Here is a 5,049-nt window from a genome sequence, read left to right as displayed (position 1 = left end):
TGAGTAAGTGTGCTCGTTTGGCGAAAATGCCGAGTTCGTCTCGAAAAGCGAACCCGAAGAATTAGGAAACATAAAACATGGTAATTTGGCGGAATTACCAAAATAATACCCTATAGGAATAGGAAATTATAACAAAAGCAAATTAGGAAAGATCCAAATCTGAAAATCACGGAAAAAGGCCTGGGGATGAGGCGCAGCAAGAGATGCGACTCTTCGAAGAGGCGCAGCATATGCTGCGCCATTTCCCCAGCTGATCAGACCTCGACAGAAATTAGGAAATAGCGTTTAGTATAAATAGAGACTTCGGGGAAGCTTTTATTCACACAATTCCTTCATCTTTATTCCGTCTATCACACAAAAACACCCATATTTTCTAACAATTTCATAATTATGGATGCTTTTGAAAACCGTCTCAAGGAGTGGACAAACGTTTTCATGAATGTTGAGAAACATGACATGGGTGCGTTTAATTTAGGATCGATCTTGAGTCTCAAGCTCGTGAAAATTGGGAAGCCTTTCTTGGATGCTTGTCTTGAGTATTGGGACCCAAATTTTCATGTACTCGCCTTTCCTGGAGGCGATATTTGTCCTTTTCCTGAAGAAATAGATTTTATTGGAGGATGGGGCCCGGAAAATGCACCCGCCATACCCCTTAGCTCTCAAGGGTATAAAAGTAAATTTAGAGACTTGCTCGGATTGACCAAGGCTGAGGTGGACCGTCTTGTGACCTCGAAAGGAGTCAGTATGTTTGACTTTATTGACCGATTTATAAATAGGGAAGACCCTACTATTTCTTATGTTGCGAGGCGCAGAGCCTTCGGGTTTTGTCTACTACACTGCTATGTCCTTCAAGGGCATGTTGATAATGAGATGAGAGGGGATCCTCGTTTTCTTAGCCTAGTGGAATAAATGGAGCTGCGCAAGAGCCCAGCATGCCTAGTTTTAGGAGAGACCATTCTTGGTTTGGATAACAGAAAGGCCAACCGCGATCTTCCTTATTTGGGAAGTCCCATCATTCTACAGGTAAGAACCCACTTTCTTTCTTTTTCTTATATGTCAACCGTTTTTTTTTTCTTCTCTTTTTTTTTTATGTCTCGTTTTTTTTTTTTTTTCGGTTGATGAAAGGGTATTCATTCCCGTCTTTCTTTGCAGGCTTGGCTGATGGAGCGGCTGCGATTGATCGAGCCCCCAGTTAATGTGCCAGGATATCATGCTCGATCGATTGCAATGAGAACTAGGCTCTACATGGTGGACTTCAGTCGGGTTTGCAATTACTGGGAAAATAAATTGAAGAGTGAAGGAGGTCCTCTGATCCGGTGGATCGTGCCGTGGTGGCACCTCACGTCAGTCACTGGAGTCTCATCTTTAGACCTGACACGGTTAGTTCGTATCCCTGGCTTGGAATTCATGATTTGTATTTATCCGGAGAGGTTGATGCGGCAAGTGGGCCTTAAACAGAAGATTCTGAAGCCTGATACCGTCCCTCAAACTGCATTGGCACATACCACAGAGATTTGTTGGGAATGGGCAATTAGGTGGGCTTAGAGGAAAATGTGGTTCATACTAGTTCCTGTTGGCTCCTTATGGGTATCTGACTCATACTTGCAATGGAGGAAGGCTAGTACTCCTGAAGAGCGTGAGAAATTGAGGAAACACGAGCCTGTTGACTACAAGATTCGCGAGATAGCAAAGGAGAACTAGAAGTACTTGATTGAGGAGGAAGAAGAGGCCGGATTCCGAGCCGTTCATCCGTCGAAGAAACCAAAGACCGCTTCTGTCGTAGAGATGGTGATGGATCGAAATGGCAAAGCTAGACCGCGAGAGAGACCTTTGGTGATTAGGTAGGAGATAGCACAAGAGCGCCCGGCTCGTGGTCGAGACAAGAAGTATGACAAGGGTGACAAAGGCAAAGGGAAAAGGGAAGAATAGCCTTAGTCATTTATTATAGTATTTATTTATTATTATTTAAGTTGTAACAAACGGCGGGATTTTTAGAATCCTAGCCTAGCATTTATTTTCAGCATTTTATATTATTTGGCATATTATTATTATTTATGGAACAAATAAATAAAAGATTAATTAGTTAAGAAACTACTATGATTTCCTTTCATTATTCTTGTCGAGTTTCAAATGCAAATGCAAATGCAAATGTCCTTCTATTTACATTTTAAAATAATGGGTTGTATTCTTGTGAAGGATTGCCTACGTATTCATTAAAAATGAAATCAAACCCTGTGCGTAGTTCGAAAAAATGTAAAAGAATAATCGTTCGAAGCAAGAGCTTGTAATGAACTTTAAAAAAAGAGCATGAGCTTTACTTACTCCTAAAATGCAATTTAATTTATTTGATGATATGAGGATGTCGAAGTGTCAAAATGCAAGAGCAAAGTGACATAGGCTTTATTTCAGCGGGCCAGGGGCCATTTTTATTTCGTGTCGCATGAGCGGCACGTGGGTGTTGCGCGAGGCGCGTGTCCTGTCCTGTACTAAGGGTAAGATCGTTTCAGTTGGTCGAGGTTAGTTGGGTTAGAAAATTCATTCCCATCTAGGGCTGTAATTCAAACCGCACCTCCCGAGAGTATGGACTTGACTACTACAAAAAAGCCTTCTAAAGGCGCTCTGTTTACGGCGCTACTAATTAATAGTGCTGAATTAAGTTCAATATTCCCAAACAAGGGACGCTTTCCAAAAGCGTTGCTCAATTGCGCATCAATGAGTAAAAACGTGGGATTAATTTATAAGAGGGATCAACCCTATAAAGGATTACAATAAACTTCCGTCATCCGCCTTAACTTTATCTCTTCTAGAAATTCCCAAACTGCTTCTTCCCCTAATTTCTCCAAAACCTAATTAGATTGGAAATTCTCAAATCCCTACCAGCAGAGGAGATTCAACTTCTATTTCCAGTTACTCAAATTGAGTTTCGCAGTGATAGAGGTTCGTTGATTCGAATATTCGATATTTTAAATATTCATCTTTATGTACAGATCGATTCATTCAACGAATTAGATTGGAAAAATTTAGGGTTTGTCGATTAATTTATTTAAGCTACTTGTACTATATTTATTCAATTGTTTATATCTGGTGTTTTGAGTAAATACCGCGAATACTGTAATTCATTGTTAAACATGTATTGCATTTTTCTGTTTGATTGTTTCAGGTGTGATTCGAGATTGAAGTTTGATTATTGAATCAATGTTCTAAGAATAAAGAAGGTATATATCACTCAAATCTCTTGTTGAATTTCTTTTATTGATTTTTTAGTTCAAAACTAGGTAAGACCATGTTTAAGTTGATTGCTGTACAACATAATTGGTCTGATATGTTTTGCTTGGTCTGGTGTTCCATATTCTTGGTCTACTAATGGTGTTTGACAAATGCGACTTCGATGGTGTGCAGCGAAACCCGTTTGACATTTGTGATATCATTGTTGTACTGCTTTAAGAATTTAACATGTCAAATCCCTATAGAGCTTTGAGTATAATGCCTTCTTGTTAGAAAAGTAACTACAAGTTAGTTAGATTTTCGCTTAGCATTATAGTTACATTGCTGAGCCTAGTTCAGGACTTCATGTATAACTTACTGCAACTTCATGTCTAGTAAAGCGAGATGGTATAAGGTTGTATCGATGTACCAACTTGCTTATCTGTAAGCTAAACGTATTCATTCTAATTTTTGATTTTCCTACTATTTCATATTTTTGAAAATTTGCACGCTGATCAAACATGAGAAGTTTAGCAATACGAACATACTGACTTCAAATATCACATCTTTATCAACAAACCACTTTTGTCAGGTTTTACTTTTCTTCTACTTGACATACACATTAGAGCTGTCCCGGATTTTAATTATTGGTACATCTTTTACTTTTTTGCTTAAAAAAAAAGAATGAAGAGACTATCTGTGAACTCTAATTTTAATTTTCTGAACTTGTTATTGCAGATTAAAGTTAGCAAGACAACATCAATATCACAGATGAAGCACGCGTAATAAAATTAACCATGTTATGTACCAACCCGTTATGTTAATAGTTATTTTTGGCGGGTTTAGATGAATAGTGCAACTGAATACCTAAGTTAATGTTTCTTTTATCGATGCTCTGTATATTCCATTTTCTTTCTATTCGATGTATAGATTGAGATATGTATTTCACACTATTATTTATATTGAGATCAATGTATTAATTCTCAAGCAAATGTGAAAATGTGTGTATATTTCAGCAAAAAAAATTCGTATTGCGACATTATGAAAGTTGTTTATCCACTATTTCTCTTGTATTGGCTTGAAGCGTAGTTATCAAGACTATACTGCAGCGTGTCACAATAATGAACCCGTTTTAAAAAGCATTGATAGGAGAGTATCAGGTAACGGCGCTAAGAAGCGCCATTAAAACACTATTTATAGCGCGTCAATTTTAGCGACACTTTTTCCTGATTTTTACCGACGCATTAATTAAGCGCCGCTAAAGGTGCTAGCAGCACATGGAAAGCCGACGCTTCTCATAGCGTCGGTAAAACCCATTGATAGCGTCGTTAAAGCTATAAATAAAGCGTCGCTAAAGCCATTTGTCCTAGTAGCGGCCCGGCCCAGTTGGGTTTAAACTTTCCACGTGGATCGACAGGTAGGAGAGCTCTGACTGATTTGAGCACCAAATCTCCTTCTTTGATGTTCCGGGGCTTATCCCACTTATTAAAGGCTCGTTTGATACGTGCCTGATATGTCTACACATTATGTAATGCTCGCAATCTTCATTCATCCAAGAGGATCATTTTGCTAGGCCAATCTCGATAATTGTCGATCATAAGTTAGAAATAAAGGAGTGGCCCTAGTGGGCGTCCTAACTGATGTGCGATAACCCCATAGCGCGAAAGGTATTTTGCTAGGCCAATCTCGATAATTGTCGATCATTTTCTTGAGGATCATGACGACATTCTTGTTAGCTGCCTCTACCGCGCCATTAGTTTGAGGTCTATAAGGCGAGGAATGGTGGTGCTTGATTTTGTATTTGGCTAGCAATTGTGCAGCTTCGGCTTAGAAATGTGACCCATT

General features: G+C 39.0%; 1 long non-coding RNA gene across 1 annotated transcript; it reads left to right on the top strand.

Annotated features, from left to right (window-relative positions):
* The first annotated feature begins 2,652 nt into the window (after positions 1–2,652).
* LOC141607252 (uncharacterized) lies at positions 2,653–4,266 on the top strand. Its single transcript, XR_012526903.1, has 3 exons — positions 2,653–2,937; positions 3,161–3,215; positions 3,943–4,266. It is a non-coding gene; the product is annotated as an uncharacterized LOC141607252 (long non-coding RNA).
* The last annotated feature ends 783 nt before the right edge of the window (positions 4,267–5,049 follow it).

The sequence above is a fragment of the Silene latifolia genome, chromosome 1 (assembly GCF_048544455.1).
Source record: "Silene latifolia isolate original U9 population chromosome 1, ASM4854445v1, whole genome shotgun sequence".
Taxonomy (NCBI): Eukaryota; Viridiplantae; Streptophyta; class Magnoliopsida; order Caryophyllales; family Caryophyllaceae; genus Silene; species Silene latifolia.
Note: the sequence above shows the minus strand (reverse complement) of the source record. Positions and strands in the feature narration are given on the sequence as shown.